The sequence below is a fragment of the Mesocricetus auratus genome, unplaced genomic scaffold, assembly GCF_017639785.1.
Source record: "Mesocricetus auratus isolate SY011 unplaced genomic scaffold, BCM_Maur_2.0 contig_13187_pilon_obj, whole genome shotgun sequence".
Classification (NCBI taxonomy): domain Eukaryota; kingdom Metazoa; phylum Chordata; class Mammalia; order Rodentia; family Cricetidae; genus Mesocricetus; species Mesocricetus auratus.
This window is the reverse complement of record NW_024430592.1, coordinates 1-8,341: the sequence shown is the minus strand read 5'-3', so window position 1 is coordinate 8,341 and position 8,341 is coordinate 1. Positions and strand designations below refer to the sequence as shown.

At 35.6% G+C, this 8,341-nt stretch overlaps 1 pseudogene; it reads right to left on the bottom strand.

Moving 5' to 3' along the window:
* Positions 1-575: 575 nt before the first annotated feature.
* Positions 576-1,224, bottom strand: LOC121138084 (annotated as a pseudogene).
* Between the last annotated feature and the right edge of the window lie 7,117 nt (positions 1,225-8,341).

Genomic DNA, 8,341 nt, shown 5'->3' with positions numbered 1-8,341 from the left:
CATGTAGATTCTCCTACAGATTTGTATAGTAAGTTTTCATAAAGTTAAGCACATGGTTTCATTCAAAGTGTTGTACCGGTAGTTTTCATGAAGTTCAGCATGTAGTTTCACACACAGTGTTGTATCGTTAGTTATGAAGAATTTCAGCACATAGTCTCACACACAGTGTTGTGTCGTTAGTTTTCATAAAGTTAAGCACGTAGTTTCTCACCCAATATTATATCGTTAGTTTTGAAGAAGTTAAGCACTTTATTTCACATACTGTGTTGTATCATTAGTTTTCATGTAGCTAAGTACGTATTTTCTCATACAGTGTTATATAGTTAGTTTTCATTATGTTAAGCACATATTTTCTTTGTTTTTAATAAAGTAAATTTTTATGACTGGGGAATGGATTTCTGAAGTCATTTCCCATGGTGTCCGCACTTCTGGAGGAAAAAGAAAGAAAACAATCTGGAGTTTGAAATCAAATTATTTTCGAAGTCCTTTGTAGAAACAAATCAGACTAAAGACAAATCTTAAAGGTTGGGACAAGTATGTAAAAAGCAGAAGGAAAGAAAAGGACAGAGAATTACTCATTGCTCCTTCTCAGATTTCTCTTCAGCCTCCCTCACAGAAAGGGATTCCAGCTTCTGAGCCACCTTTCGGCATTGTCAGTATTGCCTGCTCCTTTATTTTCTATCTCATCAATCTCACGCCTGAATTCTTCAAACTTTGTTTTTGCTTTTGTGGTGTCTCAGAGTGGGAAGCAGAGGGCAAGTGGGTCAGACTTTGGATACTCATTAGCAAATCAGGCATGTGTATTCCAGACCCAGACATGGTCGCTGTCAGCAGTCAACTTCAGCTCCTTCATCGGAGTGATACAGGGATTGGCATTTACCTTCAGGGTCTTGGCCCTCCTCTTGAGAAGATGTATGATCCCTTTCTCCTTAAGCTTCAGAAACTTTAGATCTCCAGTGCCTTGCTCCTTCTATTATAGCGGGTTATTCTCTGAAGCAAATCAGAATAATTTTGCTGCATCTTTTAAGTTTCCTTTCAGCTTCCTCCAGTGTTTTAATTTCTTTCTTGGGAACAGCAACTATTGGTTCAACCGAGGTTCATGGTTGAACTAATCTGCTTTCTCTGTGGAGGTATAGTCATCACGACAGTTCTTGGCCTTGGCGGGGTTGTGTAGCAACAGGGATTTGACTGGCTCAGACAAAGTTGGACTGGAGCATGATACCTCTGCTTATTTTTTAAAGTCAGAATCTGATAACAGCTTTCCTGGATGTTCATATAAGAGAAAGTTTTGTTGATGGAATGGGATCAGATGGAATCATCGGAATCCTGAGACTTTGTTCCTGTCTCCTGAAAGATCATTTATGGATTTTAGACATGAATCAGGGGAGTGCCAGCATACAATCCCACCACCAGAGAGTCTGGGAAACAGAACCTTCATCCAGCAAGTGATGAGAGCAGAGGCAGATACCTATAGATTCTCTAAGGAACGGTGAGATCAGGAGAAATAGTTTTTCCAGGGAAGAGCACACCATGTGATTGCCCATTAGCAAAGAGTCAGTCCTTCTTCAAGGCAACTACTACAGACAAAATCTTTAACCAGTGCTATTTAAGCTAAAGGACATCAACAACAGACTCTGTGGTAATGGCTTGATCCATGGTGCAGGGTAAGCTTTTCATGTAATGATCTGGGTCTGGAAACGCAGGCCAAATTCAAATAGGCAGACAGAGGGGCATGGTTGCCACGCAGGTCCTATCCACTGTGATTACCTTCTTCAATGAATAACAGATTGTCTCAAATACAGATTGAAATTCTCTCTCAGACAAATCACAGTGTCTGTCCTACACATACGACTTCTGTAGCTGTCAGCGGTCCAGCGACTGAGCCAGAGGTTCCAATTTAATCCGACTTAGTTCTTCCTGGCCTGCAGAATTCATTTTTACATCTTTTCCAGCTTGGAGTTGTCTTTCTTAGAAATTAGAACAATTGAGAAAAAATGTACAAGGTAACAGGAGACATTCTTGATCCATAACGTAAGTGTCTATAGAGAGAACAAATAATCCCACAAACTCACAAATTCAATATTAAGGTATATAAACCAGTCAAAGCTGCTTGAAACATTTGAAAAGTTATAGTACTATGAACATATGAATTATGGATAGAAAATGAATATATGCAGTGAAACAGATTAAGTCTTTGGAGAATAGTGAATGAAACCCCTATGCCATCTGAAGTGACTGTGGTATTAAACAGTATATGTACTAGCTCTTGGTAAGACTGTGAAATGTCTGAGGTTTCCATACAATCTTGATTAGACAATAAAATGACTTGACTCCTGTTTGTGGCTATGTCTCAAGTAATCAAAGTTTCCTACTATGTGAGTCAGGCATCCCAAACCAAGGTATTAGCCCTGAAGAAGCAGCAGTAATTGCTACATAAATCACCTAGAGATGTGCAAAGCAAACTTATGTATATGTAAAAGACAATATCTTGGACAAAGCAAATTTTAGTCAAGAATTACATAGACCAAACTGTTGTAGGTTCTATTACAGATTATAATTATTGGCAAAATATAAACTTCCATAACAAACATAAATTTAAAATCCCACAGATATAGCTAGCCCGGATCATGGGAACTCACAGAGCCTGCACATATGTGACCATTGTGTAGCTTGGTCTCTTTGTGGAACTCCTGGCAATGGGAACAGGGCTGTTCCTGATGATTTGACTGGCTGTGGGGAACCTATTCCTCAGGCTGACCCATCCTGAACACAGGGGTTGGTGCTTGGTCTTATTGTAGATTGATATGCCACAATTTACTGATGTCTCTGGGAGTCCTGTCCCTTTCCAAACTAATACTAAGGAGGGGTGAATTGGAGGGACTGAGTGGAAGGAGTGAGAGGCGAGGAGGGAGGGAGGCTGTAGTCAGGAAGCAAATCAAATTAATCAGTTAATTAATTTAATTTAAAGATGATACGATAGACTTTGAAGATTACCATGGAAGGCTTCATCTTCCATGGGGAGTAGATGAGGAGTGGGATGGGGGGCATGGGAGGATGAAAGGGAGAGGGAACTAGGATTGATATATAAAATATGATTGTTTGTAAAGTAAATAAAATTTAAACACCTGTAATAGTTATCTATTATTAAGAAAAACTCTGTGTGATTTTAAACTGGGCCTTAAGTATATAAAGGAAGAGTGTTAAAGAAGTACTATCAGACATGTATGACAGTTGAAAAAGTTTGTGAATGATAGCCTAAGGTCTCATAAGGAAACTACAATGAGAAAAGCTGTGCTCAGTAGGTCACAGGATATCATTAAAGGCCACGCATGAACCTACTGACTTCAGATCAGATACAATTAATGGGCCATCATTAGAAGTACAGGCAATATTCAAAGTTCCATTCCAAGCCACAAACAATGTTTAAACAATTGAGTCAGAATGCACAACTTGTACTTTTGAAAGAGTGCTCTGGATTCCACATGGAAAAAGATTTCAGTAATGTGAGGAGGTTGTGGTAATCCAGTCAAATCGTTAGTTTTGAAGAAGTTAAGCACGTAGTTTCACATACTGTGTTGTATCGTTGGTTTTCATGAAGCTAAGTATGTAGTTTCTCAAACAGTGTTATATAGTTAGATTTCATGAAGTTAAGCATATGTTTTCACACACAGTGTTGTATCGTTACTGTTGAAGAAGTTAAGCACTTATTTCCACATACTGTGTTGTATCCTTAGTTTTCATGAAGTTAAGCATGTAGATTCTCCTACAGTTTTATATAGTAAGTTTTCAAGAAGTTAAGCACATGGTTTCACTCAAAGTGTTGTACCGGTAGTTTTCATGAAGTTCAGCATGTAGTTTCACATATAGTGTTGTATCGTTACTTTTGAAGAAGTTTAGCACTTAGTTCCACATACTGTATTGTATCGATAGTTTTCATGAAGTTAAGTACGTAGTTTCTCATACAGTGTTATATAGTTAGAATTCATGGAGTTAAGCACGTAGTTTCTCACACGACGTTGTATCGTTAGTTTTGAAAAGATTAGCACTTAGTTACACATACTATGTTGTATCGTTAGTTTTCATGAAGTTAAGCATGTAGATTCTCCTACATTGTTATATAGTAAGTTTTCATGACGTTAAGCACATAGTTTTACACACAGTGTTGTATAGTTAATTTTGAAGAAGTTAAGCACGTAGCTTCACACACAGTATTGAACATTTAGTTTTCAGTAAGTTCACAATGTAGTTTCACACACAGTGTTGTATCCTTAGTTTTGAAGAAGTTAAGCACGTAGTTTCACACACACTGTTGTATCGTTAGTTTTCATGAAGTTAAGCACATAGCTTCTCACCCAATATTATATCATTAGTTTTGAAGAAGTTAGGCACGTAGTTTCACATGCTGTGTTGTATCGTTAATTTTCATGAAGCTAAGTACATAGATTTTCATACAGTGTTATATAGTTAGATTTCATGATGTTAAGCACATATTTTCACACACAGTGTTGTATCGTTAGTTTTGAAGAAGTTTAGGACTTAGTTCCACATACTGTGTTGTATCGTTAGTTTTCATGTAGGTAAGTACGTAGTTTATCATACACTTTTATATAGTTAGATTTCAAGTGTTAAGCACATATTTTCACAGACAGTGTTGTATCGTTAGTTTTGAAGAAGTTTAGCACTTAGTTCCACATACTTTGTTGTATCGTTAGTTTTCATGAAGTTAAGCACATAGTTTCTCATACAGTGTTATATAGTTATATTTCATGAAGTTAAGCACGAAGTTTCTCACACAATGTTGTATAGTTAGTTTTGAAGAAGATTAGCACTTATTTCCACATACTGTGTTGTATCGTTAGTTTTCAGAAAGTTAAGCATGTAGATTCGCCTACAGTATTATATACTAAGTATTCATAAAGTTAAGCACATAGTTTTACACACAGTGTTGTATCATGAGTTTTCATGAAGTTAAGCATATAGTTTCACTCAAAGTGTTGTACCGGTAGTTTTCATGAAATTCAGCAATTAGTTTCACACACAGTGTTGTATCATTAGTTTTGAAGAAGATAAGCACATAGATACACAAACAATGTTGCATAGTTAGTTTTGAAGAAGTTAAGCACGTAATTTCACACACAGTGTTGTATCGTTAGTTTTCATGAGGTTAAGCACATAGAGTCACACACAATGTTTTATCGTTAGTTTTGAAGAAGTTAGGGACTTAGTTTCACATACTGTCTTGTATCGCTAGTTTTCATGAAGCTAAGTACGTAGTTTGTCATACAGTGTTATATAGTTACATTTCATGAAATTAAGCACATATTTTCACACACAGTGTTGGATCGTTAGTTTTGAAGAAGTTAAGCACTTAGTTCCACATACTGTGTTGTATCGTTAGTTTTCATGAAGTTAAGCATTTTGATTCTCCTACAGTTTTATATATTAAGTGTTCATGAAGTTAATCACATAGTTTTACACACAGTATTGTATCTTAATTTTCCATGAAGTAAAGCACATAGTTTCACTCAAAGTGTTGTACCAGTAATTTTCAGGAAGTTCAGCAAGTAGTTTCACACACAGTGTTGTATCATAAGTTTTCATGAAATTAAGCACGTAGTCTCACTCAAAGTGTTTTACCGATAGTTTTTATGAAATTCAGCAAGTTTTCACACACAGTCTTGTATCGTTAGTTTTGAAGAAGTTAAGCACGTTGTTTCACACACAATGTTGCATAGTTAGTTTTGAAGAAGTTAAGCATGTAATTTCACACACAGTGTTGTATCGTTAGTTTTCATGACATTAAGCACTTATTTCCACATACTGTGTTGTATCGTTAGTTTTCATGAAGGTAAGCATGTAGATTCTCCTACAGTGTTATCCAGTAAGTGTTCATGAAGTTAAGCACATAGTTTTACACACAGTGTTGTGTCATAAGTTTTCATGAAGTTAAGCACATAGTTTTACACACAATGTTGTACCAGTAGTTTTCATGAAGTTCAGGAAGTAGTTTCACACACAGTGTTGTATCGTTAGTTTTGAAGAAGGTAAGCATGTAGTTTCACACACAATGTTGTATAGTTAATTTTGAGGAAGTTAAGCACGTAGTTTCACACACAGTTTTGTATCGTTAGTTTTCACGAAGTTAAGCACGTAGTTTCTCACACAATGTTTTATCTTTAGTTTTCAAGAAGCACATAGTTCCACATACTGTGTTGTATTGTTAGTTTTCATGAAGTTAAGCATTTAGATTCTACTATAGTGTTGTATAGTAAGTTTTCATGAAGTTAAGCACATATTTTCACACACAGTGGTGTATCTTTAGTTTTGAAGACGTTAAGCACGTAGATTCATGCACATCGTTATTTCGTTATTTTTCATGAAGTTAAGCACGTAGTTTCTCCTACAGTGTTATTTTGTAAGTTCTCATGAAGTTAAGCACATAGTTTCACCCACAGTGTTATATCGTGAGGTTTCTGGAAGTGCAGCAAGTAATTTCAAACACAGTGTTGTATCCTTAGTTTTGAAGAAGTTAAGCACGTATTTTCACATACCGTGTTTTATCGTTAGATTTCATGAAGCTAAGCGCGAAGTTTCTCACACAATATTGTATCGTTAGTTTTGAAAAGTTAAGCACTTAGTTCCTCATACTACGTTGTATCGTTTGTTTTCATAAAGTTAAGCATGTAGATCTCCTACAGTGTTATATAGTAAGTTTTCATGATGTTAAGCACATAGTTTTACACATAGTGTTGTATCGTTCGTTTTGATGAAGTTAACAACGTAGTTTCACTCACAATGTTGTATCGTTAGTTTTCATGAAGTTAAGCACTTAGTTTCATATACCGTGTTATGTCGTTAGATTTCATGAAGCTAATCACTTAGTTGTACACACAGTGTTGTATCCTTAGTTTTGAAGAAGTTAAGCACGTAGTTTCACACACATTGTTATATCCTTAGTTTTCATGAGGTTAAGCACGAAGTTTCTCCCACAATGTTGTATCGTTAGTTTTGAAGAAGTTAAGCACGTAGTTTAACACACAGTGTTGTATTGTTAGTTTTCATGACGTTAAGCACATAGCTTCTCACACAATGATATATCGTTAGTTTTGAAGAAGTTAGGCACTTAGTTTCACATACTGTGTTGTATTGTTAGTTTAATGAACTTCAGCAAGTCATTTCACACACAGTGTTGTATCGTTAGTTTTGAAGACGTTAAGCACGTAGATTCAGGCACAGTGTTATTTCCTTATTTTTCATGAAGTTAAGCACGTAGTTTCTCCTACAGTGTTATATTGTAAGTCTCATGAAGTTAAGCACATAGTTTCACACACAGTGTTGTATCCTGATGTTTCTTGAAATTCAACAAGTAATTTCAAACACAGTGTTGTATCACTAGTTTTGAAAAACTTTAGCAGTTAGTTCCACATACTGTGTTGTATCGTTAGTTTTGAAGAAGTTAAGCATATAGTTTCACACACAGTGTTGTATCATTAGTTTTCATGAAGTTAAGCACAAAGTTTCTCACACAATGTTGTATCGTTAGTTTGGAAGTTAAGCACTTAGTTCCACATACTATGTTGTATCGTTAGTTTTCATGATGTTAAGCATGTAGATTCTCCTACAGTGTTATATAGCAAGTTTCCATGAAGTTAAGCACATATTTTTCTCACATTGTTGTATCGTTAATTTTGAAGACGTTAAGCACGTAGATTCATCACAGTGTTATTTCGTTATTTTTCATGACGTTAATCACGTAGTTTCTCCTACAGTGTTATGTAGTAAGTTTTCATGAAGGTAAGCACATAATTTTGCACACAGTGTTGTGTCATAAGTTTTCATGAAGTTAAGCACATAGTTTCACTCAAAGTGTTGTACCGGTAGTTTTGAAGAAGTTAAGCACTTAGTTTCACATACTATGTTGTATCATTAGTTTTCATGAAGTTAAGCATGTAGTTTAAAACACATTGTTTTATCGTTACTTTTTATGAAGGTAAGCATGTTGTTTCTCACACAGTGTTGTATCGTTAGATTTCATGAAGTTAAGCATGTAGATTCTCCTACAGTTTTATATAGTAAGTTTTCATGAAGTTAAGCACATAGTTTTACACACAGTGTTGTATCATATGTTTTCATGAAGTTAATCACATAGATTCACTCAAAGTGTAGTACTGGTAGTTTTCATGAAGTTCAGCAAGTCGTTTCACACACAGTGTTGTATTGTTTGGTTTGAAGAAGTTAACCATGTAGTGTCACACACAATGTTGTATAGTTAGTTTTGAAGAAGTTAAGCACGTAGTTTCACACACGGTGTTGTATCATTAGTTTTCATGAAGTTAAGCAC